Source organism: Grammomys surdaster, unplaced genomic scaffold, assembly GCF_004785775.1.
Source record: "Grammomys surdaster isolate TR1022 unplaced genomic scaffold, NIH_TR_1.0 126059, whole genome shotgun sequence".
Classification (NCBI taxonomy): Eukaryota; Metazoa; Chordata; class Mammalia; order Rodentia; family Muridae; genus Grammomys; species Grammomys surdaster.
In genome coordinates, this window is record NW_021620869.1 from 5,324,478 (window position 1) to 5,342,808 (window position 18,331).

General features: G+C 44.2%; 1 protein-coding gene and 2 long non-coding RNA genes across 6 annotated transcripts in view; 1 reads left to right on the forward strand and 2 right to left on the reverse strand.

The window, feature by feature from the left end:
* The window catches only part of Asb18 (ankyrin repeat and SOCS box containing 18), a 62,089-nt gene that overhangs the window by 26,994 nt on the left and 16,764 nt on the right, over positions 1-18,331 (forward strand). The gene's annotated exons all lie outside the window — the stretch shown is intronic.
* Positions 11,615-15,113, reverse strand: LOC114610723. The gene is made up of 2 exons (XR_003709729.1): positions 14,822-15,113; positions 11,615-14,521 (listed from the first exon to the last, which is right to left on the reverse strand). It is a non-coding gene; the product is annotated as an uncharacterized LOC114610723 (long non-coding RNA).
* Positions 15,182-18,331, reverse strand: part of LOC114610722 — a 29,951-nt gene continuing 26,801 nt past the window's right edge. For 2 of the 3 annotated variants that reach the window (XR_003709727.1, XR_003709726.1), the window contains one exon: positions 15,182-16,407. This is a non-coding gene — a long non-coding RNA (uncharacterized LOC114610722). The remainder of the gene's footprint in view (positions 16,408-18,331) is intronic. The other variant, XR_003709728.1, reaches the window with a different exon arrangement.

An 18,331-nucleotide genomic window follows, 5' to 3' on the forward strand; every position in this document is an offset into this window, starting at 1 on the left:
GGAACCAGGCAATGGTGGCACTCACCCTTAATCCCAGCACTCAGGAGGCAGAGGCAGGTGGAACTCTGAGTTCGAGCCAGTCTGTTTTACAGAGTAAGTTCCAGAACAGACAGGGCTACACAGAGAAATCCTGTCTCAGACACATACACATTCACAGAGGGGGGGGGGAGGAGACAGAGAGAGAGAGAGAGAGAGAGAGCAAGCTCTGACCTCTACAAAATCACACACACACATATACAAATCAAGTGTTCGTTCATATCTGGTATAATTTCTAGACTCTCTTGCCAAGTACACACAAGATAAGTCACGGTCTTGCTGGTTTAACTGGTCATAGCACAGTGAGCCAATTTGTTACGTAAACACTGAAAGGAAGAGCTGCCATGGAAACTTCTCACAGTCTTTGTCTCATATCCCAGACCAAAGAGGTGGGCGACATCCATGTGAACGGAAGGATATCTCACTGCAAGTAACCACATCTAAGCTTCCGTCCCCTGAACAGTTTTTGTCTGTAGCTCTGATCTGAGGGAGTGAGGAAAGAAGCCTCCTCAGAACCCAGAAAGGGATAGGAACCAGCCTCATGGTTGCCACCAGGGAGGCAAGTGGCCTTGTGGTGACTCCTTCTAAGGATTCTAGAACACAGCAGGATGTTCTGTTAAGACTCTGTCTCGGCAGTCAGTCAAACAGATAGTGTGGTCAATACGGCCACACACAAGATGGCCAAGGTGGAAGAGCCAACCTTAAGGATCTAGTCATCTATTTCCACACCAATACAACATTGCCTTGACCGTTATAACTGTGTAGAACTTAAGAGTAAGCCCTCAGGGGCCTGGAGAGATGGCTCAATGGTGAAGAGCACTGACTGCTCTTCCAAAGGAGACAGGTTCAATTCCCAGCACCCATATGGCACCTCACAACTGTCTGTAATTCTAGTTCCAGGAGATCTGACACCCTCACACAGACAGACATGGAGGCAGAACACCAATGTACATAAAATTTCAACTTAAAAAAAAAAAGGACCAAGCCCTCAAACGTTATTTTCAGAGTTGTTTTGGCTAGTGTAACTCATTTGCATGTCATTTGAATTTTTGGTTCAGTTGGTCAGCTTCTACACAATGAGTGCTGGTTTTTGGCCAGAGCTGCTATGAACATATACATCTGTTTGGAGAAAGTAATCATCATAAACAAATCTTTAGGTTTCGGTTTCCAATGTATGGATACAATTCCCTCTTCTGTTTATTTAGATCCTCTCTTATCTCTCTCAACTGTGATTTGTAATTTTCTGTGCATGGGGTTTGCAAATATTGTATAAGATTTATTCCTGGTTAACATGTACACACATGTTACACACACATATACACACACACACACGCATGTGCGCACCTTTGTTGGTTGGCTTGAGAGGGTATTGCTGTAAAGTTCAAGCTGACTTCAAATTCATGATCTTCCTGCCTCAGCTATTTGAGAGCTGATCACAACCGTCCCCCATGTCCACTGTCTTTTAACTGTCACCTTGACACAGCCTAGAGTCACCTGAGAAGGAACTCTCAGTTGAGGGATTACACAAAGGCTGGCAGGCATGTCTGTAGATGACTATCTTGACCATTAATTGATGCAGTAGGGGGTACAGTCTACCGTGGGCGGCGTCATCCCTAGGCAAGTGGTCCTGGTCCGAATGAGAAAGTCAGCCAAGCATGACCCTGAGCGAGGCAGCAAACAGCATCCCTTCACAGTTTCTGCTTCAAGTTCTTTCTTAAGTTCCTCCCCTGTTTTCCCTCCACAGTGGAGGACTGTGACTGGAAGTATAAGCCAAATTAACCCTTTCCTGCACTTCCTTGCTTTGGTTAGAGTGTTTTATCTCGGCAGCAGAAAGGAACCTAGAACACAACTATGGCCAGACATCAACATCTTATAGCTTGGATGCCACTGTAGAAAGCATTTGCATTCTAATTTCTGATTTTGTTTAGCTGCCACATGAAATTTTTATTTTATCATTTTATTCTCTGTATAGAGAGCTTGCAGCCTTCTGCCTCAATGGACTCACTGTTGTCTCTAAAGACTCTGTAAATTCCATAGGATTAACTACGTCATCTGCAAACAAACTCAGCTTTGCTCCCTTTGCGATCTGAATGCTCATTCTCATGCATATCTTATTGATTGGATCCTCTGACATAATTCGGAAGAAAAGAGTTAAGAGTCTATTTTCTTGTACCCTGTCTTAAAGCACAACATTCAGGGTCTTTCAGCATTAGGAAGTTCTTGTAAGTCACCTTTTCCAAAGATTGAGCACTCCTTCTTAGGTCATTGAGAGTTTGTATTATATTATATATGGACATATACTGTATATGAACACTGAGCTTTATTTGAAAAAAAAAATGGTTTTTTGAGACAGGGTTTCTCTGCATAGCCTTGGCCATTCTAGAACTAGCTCTGTAGAGCAAACTGGTTTTGAACTCGGATATCCACCTGCCTCTGCCTCCTGAGTGCTGGGATTAAAGATGTATGTTATCAACACCTGACCATAGTTTTTATATGTGTGGAAATGATCATATTACCCTTGCTTTGTCTCTTAACACTGAGAGACAGAATAACCAACCTTGCATTTCTGTGATTAACTTACTCATGAATTATCATATTCAAATAGACAGATAGGTAGATGGATGGATGGATAAATGGATGAATGGATAGATGGATGAATACTTGGTTTTCATTTGCTGTAATATTTTTAAATACCTACACTTCTTTCCATGAGAGATATTAGTTTATTATACCGTCTCATACCGTCTTTGTCCGACACGAGCAATCAGTGATACAATGTCAGTAATCATTCGAGAAGCAATCTCTCCTCCTCCTTGCCCTTCTATTTTTAAGAAGATCTTAGATTGTGCCGGGTATTTGGTGCAGCTTGCCACCAAGGCGATTTGGGTGTGGCTTTTGCTTGGTGAGAGGTTTCTAACTATAAACTCAAGTTGTTTCCTAAATGGAAATAGGTTATTTCTCTTTTTAAGCAAGTTTTCGTAGAGGTTTGTCTCTTTCAGCAAGTGGTCTACTGTGCTGCCATGAGGTTGACCCTTATTTTTATCCTGGCTGTGAATTGTTGTATTACCTCCCTCATTCATGATGTTGGGGTGTGTCCCACCCCACCAACAGTTTCCCTTCTGACCTCATTGGCCCTCCCTCATTCATGATGATGGGGTGTGTCCCACCCCGTCGGTTTTCCTCATGACCTCACTAACCCTTCCTCATTCATGATGTTGGAATTTCCCAAGCCACCAGCAGTATTTTTTGTGATTTCACTGAACTTCTGTTATTTTTTTTAATTCTCTTCTCTATTATGTTTCTGTTCTCTGTTCCACTGATCCCTGTGGGGTTTTCTGCTGCTTTCCTTTCTTGCTTGCCTTGAGTTTCATTTGCTTATCTTTTCAAAATGTATTTAAATATATGCTAATGTCATTGATTTGAGTATTATTTTTTTAAGTGTAGACTTTCAGGGATCTACAAGTCCTCCTATATACTACCCTTATATACTACAAGTCCTCCTATATACTGTCTTTATTCTTATTTCACTGAGACGTGATCTCATTGTGTAGCCTTGGCTGGCCTGGAACTCTTCAGACAGATCAGACTGACCCTAAACACACAAGATCCTCTTGCCTCTACCACCCAACTTAATCAAAAGGGTTTGGAAATTTTACTTTGCATGACTTTATAAGTTTGTTGAGACTCATTTTATAATCCAAAATATGTCTCTCTTGGTAAATGCCCTCAGGTATTTTAATCTTTATTTGGCAGTTGTGTGATTCGGTGTTCTAGGAAAGTCAATCACATAAATTTCCCTAGGCCTACCAATACTTCTGAGTATTTAGTTCACTTTCTTCACCCTAGTCAAATCATTGAAGAGGGTGTTAAACTCTCTCTGTGCAATTACTGTTTGCTTGGATGTGTGCCTGTGTACTGCATGTATGCAGCGCACATAGAGGCCAGAAAAGGGCACTGGGGATGTCCTAGGCACTGGAGTCACAGATGGCTGTGAGCCACCATGTGGGTAGGGGGAACTTAACACAGGTCTTCTGAAAGAAGAGCCACTGCTCTTAACCACAAAGCCATCTTTCCAGCCCCAGTGAAATGGTATTCTTAATCTTTAGTGATCTTTTTGGGCTATAATATATGTTGTCTGATATTAAAATAGCTACTTTAGAAAGCTGAGGACAGAAAAAAAAAGTCTTCCCTTAGGATGATCCTCCCCAACTGATTATCCAATACCAAACTGAGTAGGTTGTATTTACATATTTACTACTGTGTCTGTATGTCTGTCTGTCTGTATGTATGTTTGTATGTATGTGTGATATAACAACAATTAAATAAAAAGAGACCGTCGAATTTAAACTTGAGAGAATGCACTGAAGCGGGTACATGCGAGGGACTGGATGGAAGAAAGGGAAGGGGAAAATGGTATCATTCCATTTGAATTAAATTAATTCTTAATTTTAATTAATAAAAATGTTACTGTAAGAAAAATAATAATTTAAAATAGCTGGTCTGATAGCAATATGGCTGTCCTGGCTAGTGTTAGCATGCACGTTTCATCTTTCTATTATTACCGCCTAACAAATTAGCACAGACTTAAAACAGCACATTTAAAGGCTGGAGAGATGGCTCAGCCGTTTGGAACACTGGCTGCTCCTCCGGAGACATATCATTCAGTTTACAGCACCCACATAGTGGCTCATAGCTATCTTTAATTTCATTTCCATTGGACCCGATTCCTCCTTCTCATCTCCATGGGCACCAGGATTAAATGTGGTACGTAGACATTCGTGCAGGTACTCACATGTACACAGAAAATTAAAACTGACTTTATGAAAACCCATTTATTACGCCACAATTTCTGTGAGTCAGGAGTTCAGCCACAGCTTAGTTGGGTTTTCTGCTTTTAGGCTTCTCAAGACACTATCTCGTAAGTGACACAAAAGCCTGTAGTCTGGTCTGAGTGTCTAAACTAGAGAAAACCTGTGGACAAGCCCATGCAGTTACTGGCAGAATTCAATTCCTTAAGGACTGCTGAGGTGAAGGTCTCCATTCTTCATTGGCTGTGGATGAATTCAGTTCCTTACTGCCTAATCTATTCCTGCTGCTATGACAAAATGTCTTAGGTTGGGTAGTTTCCAAATCACACAGTTTTTCCCCCATTTCTGAGGCTGGGAAGTCCAAGATGGAGGGACCAACAGATGCAGATCTAGAGAGGGCTCTCTCTGCTTCCAGTATTGAACTTTGTGGTTCCATAGTCATGTGCATAAGAGGCAGAAGATACAGAAGCGATGAACTCACTTCCCTCCAGGCCTTTTATAAGCCCTACTTGCACCTGTGACCGTGGAGAGCTTAAGACCTAATCACTTCCTAAATCCATCCATTTCCTCTTCACACTTTTCCACTGAGGATTGAATTTAAGGTGAATCTTGGAGACACACACTCATTCAAAACATAACCTTTGCTACATAGTTTTTTCTAGTGTGGCAACTTTTATTTCAAAGTATGCAGGCTGGAAGAACAGCAAAGTCTGCTAGCAAGATAGAAGTAGCAATTTTCTTGACCTACTGGCAGAAAAAAAAAAACCCTCCTGTAACTTGTTCCATAGAGTATTTGTTAGACACAAACCTAAGGTCTCATCCATGGTCAAGAGAGAGAAGAAAGGAAATATTAAGATAGATGTTTGCTACGGGTTTGAACCAGCCTTCAATTTTAACTGTTTGTTTGTTCTCAGAGTCTCACATATCCTGGCTAACCTCAGATTAATTATGTAGCTAAGAGTAAGCTTAAACTTCTGATTCTTTGTTTCCATCTCCCAAGTGCTGAGAAAATGTACATATGTGACCAGTGATGCCCAGTTTGTGAAGTTTAGTTTTTGAGATAGAACCTCTCTCTATGTAGTCCTGGCTGTCCTGTAACCTTGCTACGTAGACGAGACTGGATTTAAACTCAGAGATCCACTTGCCTCTGCCACCTGAATACTCTGTTTGAAATGAGTTTCTTTTCTTTTTTTTCTTTCTTTCTTTCTTTTTTTTCAGACAGAGTTTCTCTGTGTAGCCCTTGCTGTCCTGGAACTCACTCTGTAGACCAGGCTGGCCTCAAACTCAGAAATCTGCCTGCCTCTGCCTCCCAAGTGCTTGGATTAAAGGCATGCGCCACCACTGCCCAGCAGAGTTTCTTTTTTTTTTTAATTTTTTTTTATTTTATATATGTGAGTACATTGTCACTGTCTTCAGACACACCAGAAGAGGGCTTCAGATCCCATTACAGACGGTTGTGAACCACCATGTAGTTGATGGGAATTAAACTCTGGTCCTCTGGAAAAGCAGTCAGAGCTCTTAACCTCTGAACCTCTGAGCCATCTCTCCAGCCCTTAAGTGAATTTCTTATAGGCAGATTATAAGTGGGTCTTGTATTCTTTTATATAGTCCCCCAAGCCTCTTCCTTTTAATTTGGCATTTCTGTCATTTACATTTAATGTATTTTTTTGTCTAGTTAAGCTCAAATTAAATCTTAAATCCATTCTTTCTTTATTCTCTGTATCTTCTTCTTCTGCCTTCTCTACTAAGTATTCTTCATTTTATATTCATTTCAGCATACTATAATATATACAATTTTGGTTGTGTTATTGTAGTGATTCCTTTTGAGTTTTATCCTGTACATTGTCTTATCTTAGTTTGACTTCAATTAATGCATAGGATAAAAATCATATGACAGTATATATCCATTTATCTCTTCTCATTCTCTGGCTATGGATATCATACACTTTACTTATACATTTAAATCCCATGATGCATTGCTATTATCATTTAGCAGTCAATTATTTGCTTAATATGTTGAAATAATACAAAAAAGATTTCACTTCTGCCTATGGTAACCTTTCTTTTCATTGCTCTGTGGAAATCCAGAATTTCTTCTGTTATTATTTTCCTTCTGCTTCAAAGACTTTTGTCAATGGTTCTTCTGAGGAAGAGTCTGCTGCTGGTGAGTGCTCTCAGCATTTGCTGTTTGAAAAATAGTTATTTCTTTTGAGTGTTTGAAAGGCATATTTGCTGGTAAGGAATTCTGAGCCAACAACTTGGTCTCTCTCCTTTCTCACTCCCTCACATTCTTTTCTCTTCTTCCCTCCCCTCCACTCTGCTTCTCCTTCTTTTTCTACCTGAATATTAGACACAACATAAAACCACTGTCTTATAACCTACATTTTTTTTTCAACAAGGAAGCCAACATCCTCTTGTCCATAGTTAGGAATTTCTATCACTCACTTTAAGCAATTGATAAGATGCACTTAACAAATTTAGAAATGTGTGGACAATTATGACTTCATATGTCTTCATAGACCTTCCATCACTGTGACAAACATCTGACATAAACAACTTAGGGCAGGAAACATTCATTTGGGCTTTTAGTGACAAAAGCTTTTGTTTCACAGTCATTTGGGTCTGAAGTAAGGCAGAACCTCATGGCAACAGGAGTGTGGTGGGTAGAACTACTCAACCCATTGGAGGCAGGATGGATTGCCCTTTGTTCTTCTCTTGGTTCCACACACACCCTCATTTTACATCCACACTTAATCAATGGTTCTACCTACATTCAGGTCTTCCCACCAGCTCAATAATTGCTAGAGTTATTTTGGAGATTGAAACTCTATTTCATTATTTCCATTTAATTGGGGGGGGGGGGGTGTTCCTCCCTTACTCTATACATTTGTTGGCCATCTGTGACTTCTTGGTTGCTGGATTTTTTTTTTTTTTTGGTCAAGAACAAAATTCCCAAGAATAGCATGTTCTAGTGGAAACTCTAAGCTGTTCAATACTATTTCACGTGTAGTATTTACCATGCCCCATACTTCCCCATATTATTTACTTGTGTCTTATTCAGAATTAAAGTTAGAGAATTCAAATGCAGCGTGTTACCCTGGGTTGGATCCTGGCACAGGACACAGATAAGAGTTGAAAGAGCCAAATCCAGTCATCACATGGATATAAAATGGGAGAGCCAAATCCAGTCATCTCTTTCATTACTGTTAGTCCATCAGAGTGTACCAATGTTAGTTTCCTAATGGTGACACGTATCCCATAATAACATGAGACCTTATCTTGAGGAAGAGCTGGATAAAGGGATTCTGTGAGCTCTTTGCCCTGCCTCTACAACTCTCCTATGAATATGAAATAGTTGTTAAAAAGTTTCTTTTATGCTTCATTCTATAACTATTGCTTTTACTAAGAACTGAGAATGCAGGACCTACTCAGAGCACAAACTACTATGAGCCCTGACAGGGTTCCTTATGATAAGCCAACAGTTTGCATTTAGATCTTAAGATGTGGAGCTCTGCTGCCAACCAGTAGCACTGCATAGCTTATGCCCTAGACAGAAACTAGCTACCTTCCTGGCTCCGGGTGGTTTTAAGCACCACGAAGGTGTATGACATTGTTTTCTAAAAGCTCTGAACAGTTTTCTAAGAGCTCTGAACATGACTCAGGACCTGATGGTGTTAGTTAAGATCCCTTCCCCCACCCACACCTCCCTCCACCTTCCTCTTGCTTCCTTCCCTTTATTTTCTCTCCCATTTCTCTCTGTGTGATTCTTTCCTTTTGGCCATTTAATCTGGGTGTCTTGTATCATTCAGACCCTTTTCACGGGGCCTGGGCAAGGCAGTTTAAGTTAAATAATAAATAAAGCAGAATTTCAGACAGGACTATGAAAACAGATGAATTAGAACCCCTCCGATGTCAAAGATCAAACTGAAAACGCTGGCAATTCCACTGAACACCTCTACAATAACATAGCCCACTACCTTAAAAGATAAAAAGTTAATAGATGTCAGAAGGGACTTGAGGGTGCAACCAGGCTTGTCTGCTCCAAAGAGTCCTTCTAAAGGCAGGACTCTGAGGAGGTCTGGCTTCAAGGAGTATAAACATTTTCACTTTGACAAAAAAGAACCACTTTCTCTGGGATCTTTAATACATAGTCAATTTTAGGTCATCCTTAATGTTTTTTTACCTCACAGTATCGAGAAGGTCGATGACCCACATACAGAGCCATTTGGTTTCCTCGGTCTTCTGACAATAGTCCTCATACCGAGGGACCTAGCTCTGCCCCGTCCCCTGTCGGTCAGCAATTCTCCATGGGCACAGGACTTAAAAACCTTTGAGTCTCTGAGTTCTTGAGATTTAAAAAGAAAAAAAAAATCTGGCTTCCTTCAGAGCAGCAAGCTGCAGAATTCGGGATTCAGCACACGAAAAGGAACTTGAGACCTTTAATCTAGTGGCTGTTTGAAGAGACTTTTTTTTTTCCAAAAAAGAAAAGTTTCAGTAAAGTTCCTCTGTTTCCCACCTTGCAGGCTGCATGCCGCATTGTCCTATTTGTTATTGGAGTCTCCCACCCCCTGCCCCGACCTTATCCACTTTTTTTTTTCAAACTCTCAGCGATTAAAACCATCAATGGTTTCTAGAGTGCCTGATTCTTGTCCTTGGCCCCACCTTGATTGAAGCAAGAGAACGTTCTTCCTCTGTGAAATATATTAATAAGAAGCACACTGGCTCACTTTTTTGTTCCAGGTGTGTCAGTACTAAGTGGAGGATAGTTCATAAGTCAGAATTGGACACATGAACGCAGCCAATTGAGGTGGGGGGCAAACATCATTGAAGGAAATCATTAGGCAATTCTGCTCCAGTTCTAGCCCGGCAGGTGGGACTATCTGAGCAGAGGGAAATGGCATGCAGGCATCCCTTGGTATCCATGCAGGGTTAGTGCCAGGGTATCCATGGGTACGCAGAATCTGAAGATGCTAAATAAAGTCGGATGTATGGAAAGGCCTCAACTTTTAATAGAAGCCACACACATCCTCCAGGATATTGTAAATCACCTCTAGATTCTTAGAATGTCTAACGCAATGCAAGTGTTACGTAAATCATTAGTGTGATGTATTGTTTAGAGACAATGGCGAAGGGAAAATCTGCACATGCGCAGGACAGAGAAGCTCTGCACGTGCGCGGGACAGGTATAATTTTTATTCAAATATTTGCAATCCATAATTGTTTCAGGCTGTTGCTGTGGGACCTACACATATGGAGAAGCAGCTGCCCTGCCTTCTCTAAAGCTTAATAACAAAAAAGCAGCTGCTTTGCTCAGGGCTTCAACAGGGACAATGGTTCAGGTTCAGACTCCTAATTCCAACACCAACAGCCTCCACCTAGCGGCAGAGGCCTCGCCCACAGTTTGTGGGCACCAGTACGGAATCCAGTAAGCAGCCCACCTCTGTGCCCGTCAAGTAGACAGGAAGAAAGTCTCAGTCAAGATAAATGTAAGACATCTTAGGAATATTCAAGAAAATGGGCTCAGGGTGCCCCACTTGGTGACTTGCTGTTTGGAGATCTCTGTCGTGCCTAAGTACTCACCCTCGTGGCCCTGAAAGACATGATCATCCTTAGTCTAAAGATTAGGAAACTGAAGCACAGAGGGGGTCAACGCTGTGCCAGCGTGGTGACAGGCAAGGACACTGGCAGAGCCAGGACCCAAAGGCAAACAAGCGGCGTGCAGGCAGTCCTGAAAGATCACCTCTCCAGATCCTGCCTGTGTCCAAAGTAATCCACTCGTCTCCATCATCAGTATCCCATCCTGTTCCACCACAGGCTCAGCCTGAGCTGCTCCTTGAGGGCACCACAGGCAGAGGTCCTCAGTTTTTTGCTTCTCCCTGTATTTGTTTGTCTTGGGTTTTGTTTGTTTGGTTTGTTGTGTTGTGGTTTTTTTTTTTGTAGTTGTTAGATTTTTGTTGGTGGTGGTTTTGGTTTTTGGTTTGAGTTTGGGGGTTTGGGTTTTTTGGTTTCTGTTTTGAGGGGGTTGTTGTTGTTTATTTGATTGGTTCGTTTTGGGGTTTTTTTGGTTTTGTTTGTTTGTTTTGGGGGTTTTGTTTTGTTTTTGTTTTTGTTTTGTTTTGTTTTGTTTGAGGCCAGGGTTCTCTGTGTAACCCTGGTTGTTCTAGAATTTACTCTGTAGATCAGGCTGGCTCGAACTTAGAGAAGATTCACCTGCCTCTGTCTCCCGAGTGCTGGGATTAAGGTGCAGGCCACCAATGCCCAGCTTGTTCGCTTTCTGTTGCTGCAATAAAATGCTGACCGAAAACAACCTGCGAGGAATAGGTTTACTCAGTCCATCGCTGAAGCAAGTCAGGGCAGGAACTGGAGACAGGAACTAAAGCAGAGACCAAGGAGAAACACTGCTTATTGGCTTTCTCTCATAGTTTTCTCTGCCTGCTTTCTGAACAAGCCTGGACTAACCCAGATTGGCCTCACCCACAGTGGGCTGTGCCCTCCCACATCAATCATTGAACAAGAAAATGCCCGCACAGGCTTGCTTACAAGTCAATCTGATGGAGGGATTTTCTCAGTTAAGGTTCTCCCTTCCCTGATCATTTTCTCTAGTTTGTGTCAAGTTGGTAAAACTAAGCTGCAGACTTCCCGGGTAGTGTCTTATTACCTAGAAACCAGAGCAAATCAAAGCTCGTCCCTCTATACCAAAGCCTTGGGAGACGCTCCATAAAGCATACTGGTTGCCAAGGAAATGCAACTTAAAACGCAATGAAATAGTCTCCATTTCATGCTGATTATAATTCAAAACAAACAAAACCCTGGCTGTTGTGTGAGACGCTACAGTTTCTTTGGAAAACTGCCATTTTCTTATAACATTAAATATGGAACTGCCCGTTATCCACTTCTAGGGCTCTAGCTAAGGAAAATGAGGACACATATCTCCAGGAAGATGTATACACAAATGATCACAGTAGTTCTCTTTAGAATAATCAGAAAGTCGAGACACCCAAGCCCCTGTGAACACTAACAGAAGGCTGTATTTAAAATGTGGGCCCCTGTGCAACTGATTATAAGCCCATAGTAAAAACAAGAGCCATTTACTTTGTACACAAAGCAACATGGGTGCAAAGACAGGTGCAAAACCATGACAGATCCTCAGAAAGACAAAAGTAGACAGTGTGGGAGAAATCAGACCAGCAGCCGCCTGTGCAGGAATGGCTGAGTGGTCCTTGGAGCTGGAGATAGTGTGTTTGGCATCAGGAACTGATTATTCAAGTAGATTCTTTTGTCAAGGTCCTAAGACTGCACCTATATGTTTCCCTGTGTGACTTACTTCAAAAGTCTTCGATCTTGTTTCATTATCTGCTTCTCTCCGCCCCTGCCGCTTTCCTCTCCTCTCACTCTGTTGCTTTTGACTCTCCACTTCGTCCAGAGTATTAGGATCAGGGGAGGAGCAGGAGAGAGAGGGGGGAGAGGTAGAGAGAGGGAGAGGAGGAGGGGAAGGGCAGGGGAAGAGGGAGAAATGCCGTTCATCTTTTTTTGGAAGAAGGGACACTACAGAAGTTTCTAGAAGATCAGATATTACCTGATGGATAACAGAGTCGGTTTTTGAAATTGTTTTTCACTCAATTATGTCTCCATTTGCCAAGGCACAGGGGTCCGTGTGCAATCTAGGGTACAGTTGGCCCCCAAACCACCTACTGTGACCATCCAATACCAGAACAAAAACAAACAAACAAACAAACAAACAAACAAAACTGAAGCAGTAGCCATTGCTCCAAGACAGCCGATGAGACGACAAAAGGCCACGCAGGTTCTTGCTGCTCCCTCTACGCTGAAGGCTCTGTCCACTGACCTCAGCCTTCTCTACTGTGAACCCCTGTGCAGCTCCAGAGGAGACAGGGAGGAAAATGAACAGGGTGGCGTGGTTAAGTTTCCAGAGACGATGCTGGGCAGAAGATCCAGAGAAATAAGTTAAAACTGCTCTTCTATTGGCTCAGGGGTGTGGCTTCCCGTACTTCAGGCCAAGCTGGCTCAGGAATCAGCCAGTGGGCGGGAACCTTTCTCTAACACGTGCTACATTTCCCTCTCCTGTCCTCCGGACCTCCCCGAAGGCTGGTACACACACAGCTTCCAGGCAGTGCGTGAGCTTCTGCTGCTCTTCCCCAGGGCTCTGCCTGCAGCCCCGTTTTTACCATGTGCACACATTTCAAGAAGGGGCAACAGCAATAACCATGATCCAATTTGACCAGCTCCTAAGAGCCACCACCCTCCTGGACATGGTACTTATCCTGAAGTTCCTTCTGCATGTCCGGAGAGGCTCTGTAGCAATTGTGCAAAATGGTGGGATGGGAGTAACATCCAAGGACTCAAGTGGCATCCAGCAGGACTTGTCCATAAACAGTGTTACTGACAAAGTACTCCAGAGCAATGTCTGTCTGCCCTTATCTCCAGCAAAGGGTGATGTTTTGACCATGAATTTAGCCTTGGTAGCTTTTTGTTGTTGTTGTTGTTGCTGCTGCTGCTGCTGTTGTCCCATTGCTTGTCAGGCACTGTGGAATCTCTGTATCCATGGTGACTGACCAACACTCAATCATCCTGCACTGACCAGAGGCACCTTCATGCCCTCTGTTCCTGTGCTTTAGATCACTGCTCATACCTGGAAGCTGACTGGGCACCACACCTCAGGAAGAATGAGTCCACCTCGGAGGACAGATGAGGACTGAATGAGAATCACGCTGTGTGCCTGTTCAACAGCCAGAGACCACAGGGCAGGCCATCCTTCCCCATTCCCCAGCAAGCCCTACAATGTCCTGTGCAAGAAACACATTGCAGCATGTCTCAAAAGAACATAGCATGCGTTTTTTAATGAACTAATGAATCAATTAATTTCTATTGAAAATAAGTTTTTTAATCACACAATATGTTCTGATCATGATTTTCCCTCTCCATCTCCTCCCAGATCCTCTCCACACCTCCCAACCCATCCAAATCCGTGCCTTCTTTCTCTCTCTTTAGGCAAACAAACAAGAATAGAATAAAACAAACAGAAAAGAAAAAAAGGAAAGAAAAGAAAGAACACGAGAAACACACACAGGCAGAGACACACGCCCACAGAGAAAACCCATAAAAACACAAAATCAGAAACCATAACACAGAAGCAAAAGGCCAGTAAGGTGAAAAACATCTCCCAAATACTGTTGAGCTCATTTTGAGTTGGCCGCCTACTGCTGAGCATGGAGCCTGTCCTTAAGTGTAGCTTAGATGTCCAGTAAGGCTCTGTTGTAGACAGCTAATTTTTCCTTTGCTAGCCGTTATCAGTGTGAGACAGCTTCTTGGCTAGGGATGGATGCTCCTGTCCAGTTCTCAGTGCTGGGACCCCATCTGGCTTGGACCTGTGCAGTCTCTGTGCACACTGCCATAGTCTGTGAGTTCACGGGTCATCCGTCCTGTTGTATCTAGAAGGCATTGTGGCCTTGGTGTCTTCTATCCCAACAATTGTTCTGCCTCCACTTCAGGAAAGCTCCCTGAGCCCTGAGGAGGGAGGCTCGACAGAGACATCCTATTCAGGATTCTGTGTTCCATGGCCTCTCGCTCTCCGCACATTGTCCAGCTCTGGTCTCTGTATTTGTTCCCATCTGCTGCAGGAGGAAGCTTCTCTGGTGATGGCTGAGCAAGGCACTGATCTACTTAGAAGAGAATGTCATTAGGAGTCATTTGTTGCGATATTTCTTTAGTAGAACAATAAGAGTATTTGGTTTTCCCCATAGCCTATCAAGTCTCAGGTTCTCGGCCACCCTAGCAGTATGGAGTCCACCCATGGAGTCCATCAGTTAATTATTTTTAAATCTTAGTGTTCGGGGGAGAAGCATCAGTGGGTGAAATGTTTCCCCCCAGAAGCACCAGGACCTAAGTTAGGATCCCCATCACCCACATAGAAGTTGGATGTCATGGCACATGCCTGGAACCTCAGTGTGAGGATCTACCTGCGTGATGAGACGAGCCCCACAGCTCACTGGCCAGCCAACCCAGACAACGAATCAGCTCTCCCTTTAGCGAGACCCTGTCTCAAAATATAAGTGATAGAGGGAAAGTGGGGTGAATCTATGAACTCTTGGAGCCCACCTCCAGTGTCATCCTTCCTCCAACAAGGTGTCCATCCACCTCCTAAAACTCCCACAATGTCCTCAAACAGCCCCACCAACCAAGGACCGATGTCCAAATACAGGCGCCTATGGGGGACATTTTTCTATTGTTTTTTATTTTATGTATGTGGGTGTTTTGTCTATGTATGATGTTTCTGGTGCCTGAGGAGGACAGAAGAGAGCATCAGATTCCCCCCGGAACTGGAATTACTGATGTTTTGAGCTGCCATGTGGATGCAGTTGAACTCAGGTGTTCCAGAAGAGCAGCCAGTGCTCTTGACCACTGAGCCATCTCTCCAGCTGGATAGCTTCCAAGGAAAACACAACAGCAGCTGTGACATGGAAATGTTCAGTTGTTTAGTCCTGGGTAGAATACAGAAAGGGCTTCGTTTGCATCTCTACCATCCTCACAATCTTCTTGTCTCCTCCACTGCTCTCAAGCGCCGCCTGTCATATTTGCCTTTCCAAATCCCTGCTTCTATCAGAGGCATCAAGGGAAACTTTGAAAGTGTTCTGGGAGCTTGGAAAGAGTGTCATTCTTATGATCCAGCTGTTGCTGGAGCTGGTGGGCGTTGGTTTTGTGGTTAATGGTGTCGGCTGTTGTTCTTATACCAAGCTGTCTTAGAATTTTGAAAATATAAAGTCAATGAGAAGAAATCAAAGCCTCTCATGAGCACAGCGCCCTACTGTGCTGGGTGTAACTTGGGTAACCCCACTTTGCCCTATACAGTTCCAAGGTCTCCTCGAACATATTCTTTCCTGGTGGCTTTTTAAGGTAGTACTGTCCATGTGTTTTGTAAACTGATGGCTCCATGCATCCATGGGACAGATCTGTGCGTGTCATTACCTAGGCTACCACGCCTTCATTTTTAATGACCGCCTGACCTGGGCCGAGAGAGACGTGTTCCCATCAATTTGTCCTGTGGCTTTTCTCTCCAGCTTGTGATTCTGCACCTTCAGCTACTGCCCAGCATTAGAAAGTGCCAAGGGTTAGCCTATTAAAGCTCTTCATTAAAACAGAAAGTCTGGGCATTTGCAACCCTCCAGACTGAGGGCCAGTGTCCCCATCTTGTCCCTAGATAGCAAACAGCAACCTGCCATTAGCCCATCAAGCCAAGGAATCTTCCAGGTAAACATCTTCCTTTGGAGGCTGTGCTGCTTTAAAAGAAAAAAAAATAGAAGAAAATGTTTATAATGTTTGCGAGGCTCCGAGACAAAATGAGACAGAGCCCTTGATTTCTAACCTCCCACTGGACTGTTCAAAATTCCTCCTAGTGAGTCAGGCAGGAAACAAAGAGAATCGCTTGATTGTAAAATTTGCATCCTTTCTTGGCTGGGTACCTTCTTCCCGAAGGATGCTTCACACATCGCGCTGTGGTTGTTTGTAAAGATCTTTCACCCAAGACAGACCACTTCTCATGATACTGCTGATGTGGAGACAAGAGAAACACAAAGGGAGAATTAAAAATCCTGAGAGTCCCTAGGAAGAAATAGAACTGCACTTTAGGGCAGCGGCTGTCAGTCCCCAACCCCTGGATGGATGAACTGGATCAGAGCCCCAGTTAAGTAAATAACAGGGGGGAACAGCAGCAGTGCAGGAGAGAGCTGAAAGGTGGTCCTTAGCGAGAGGCATGTGCTCAACAGGCTTTCAGGGAATACAGACAATGAGCTAGCGCAGCACTGCACACGACAGTCAGACACACTCTACACACAGGGAACCAACAGTTTTAAGAGAAGAGGTGCCTGCATTCTTTGGAAATGCAGTGATACAGGTTTTGTGGTGAGTGTCCTGCTGGATTGTGCACTCACAAAGCAACAGGCAATACAGAGATACAACCCTTCAGCCTTGTGTGAGGAAGGCTTCCCCGAGGGAGAGGAAAGGAAGTTGGTGGCCAAGCCAGTGAGTCCCTGGGGAAAGGGCACACGCAGGCAAGAAACTATGGGATGATCTAGGGTATATCCTTGGCTATAGAGAACTGAAACGCAGCAGGAGGAGCCTTGGCAAGGGAAGCTATTGAGACTCAATGGAGCTGGACTAGATGACACTGATGTCCCAGGGAAAAGGGTGGGGCCCTAACAGGCGTGGATCTACCAACTCGCCACACCACAGAGATTCTTTCTGGGTTATATGAAACTTGGTAAGCTGACAAATTTGGAGACTCCTGAACATTCTAGAAAAAAGGAGGGTCTCACAAAACGCAGTGACAGTGGGAATGATGAGAAGAGGGTGCCCAAGTGACTGTCACCGGCCAGGCTAGTCAGTCACAGAGAGGGAAGGAGGGAAGAGGATAGAGAAAAGGCAAAGAGCAAGTGAAGGGCAGCAATAGAGCCTCCCCTGAGGATGCTAAGATGACTGGAAGGGGCAGACATAGGGGAAAGAGAGGGAACAAATGTTCCTGCCCTGGCAGCCACAGGGACAGGTGCTCCTGTTGGAGACAGCAAGAAAAGACACTCCCGGTGGATCTTAGGTAAACTACCGAGTGGACAGAAAGGGGTGGAGGCCAACAGATGTCTGTGAGCTGTGATATTCAGTCAGCGTGCTGGAATATCTAAAGAGGATACTAGTCAGGTGCCTGGGTGTGGGTAATGATGTATCCATGAAGGGGAAAGGCCAGAAGGTTGGGAAGGTTGAAGGACTGCAGATGCAGAGCAGTGTGATGAGCTGAGTGGGTCATTTGAGAACACAGCCATGCCCCCAGGAGGGTCCTGCCACCCACAGCAGAGTTCAGAGCAGCCAAGTGGAGAGGAACAGGTGACAAACAATAGGGATGGCCATCCTCTCATAAACAATGGAAAGTGAGGACAGGGCAGTTACCACAGCACTGCCCAAGAAAGAGAAGCCAAACCGGAAGGAGAAAGTCAAGGAACCAAGTCCTCAGGGCTCATTGGGGCTGAGAAGAATGCAGATGGGTTAAACAGCGCTAGTCAGACTGTGTGCTGGAGTGTATAAAGACTACCCAGAGAGAGGGCAAGGGTCTGGAGCAGAGCCCCAGGAGACAAGCTGGGAGCACTGGAAGGGGGTCTGTGGCTATTTCCCCCCTCTTGGGTCTGCAGTCTACGTTTCCTGCCAGGGGCTGGGCTGCCAGATCCAACATGGTCCAACAGTCACCAGGTGGTGAGTCTGTTGTGCTCCCGGGGACAGGAGAGCGGCTGAGGAAGCTGCTCTCCTGTGAGAAGCTAGGTGTCTGGAGGCAGTCTTGAATCCGGTTGGTGAGCCTAGAGGCAGCAGACTCTATCTTCCTGGGAGAAGATGGGGGTGGGGCAGCCACGATCTCCTGTGGAACTCAGAAACCTTGGGAGATTGACTGGAAAGAGGCACAGCCAAAGCGTACAGTTTGTTCAAGGAGGAAG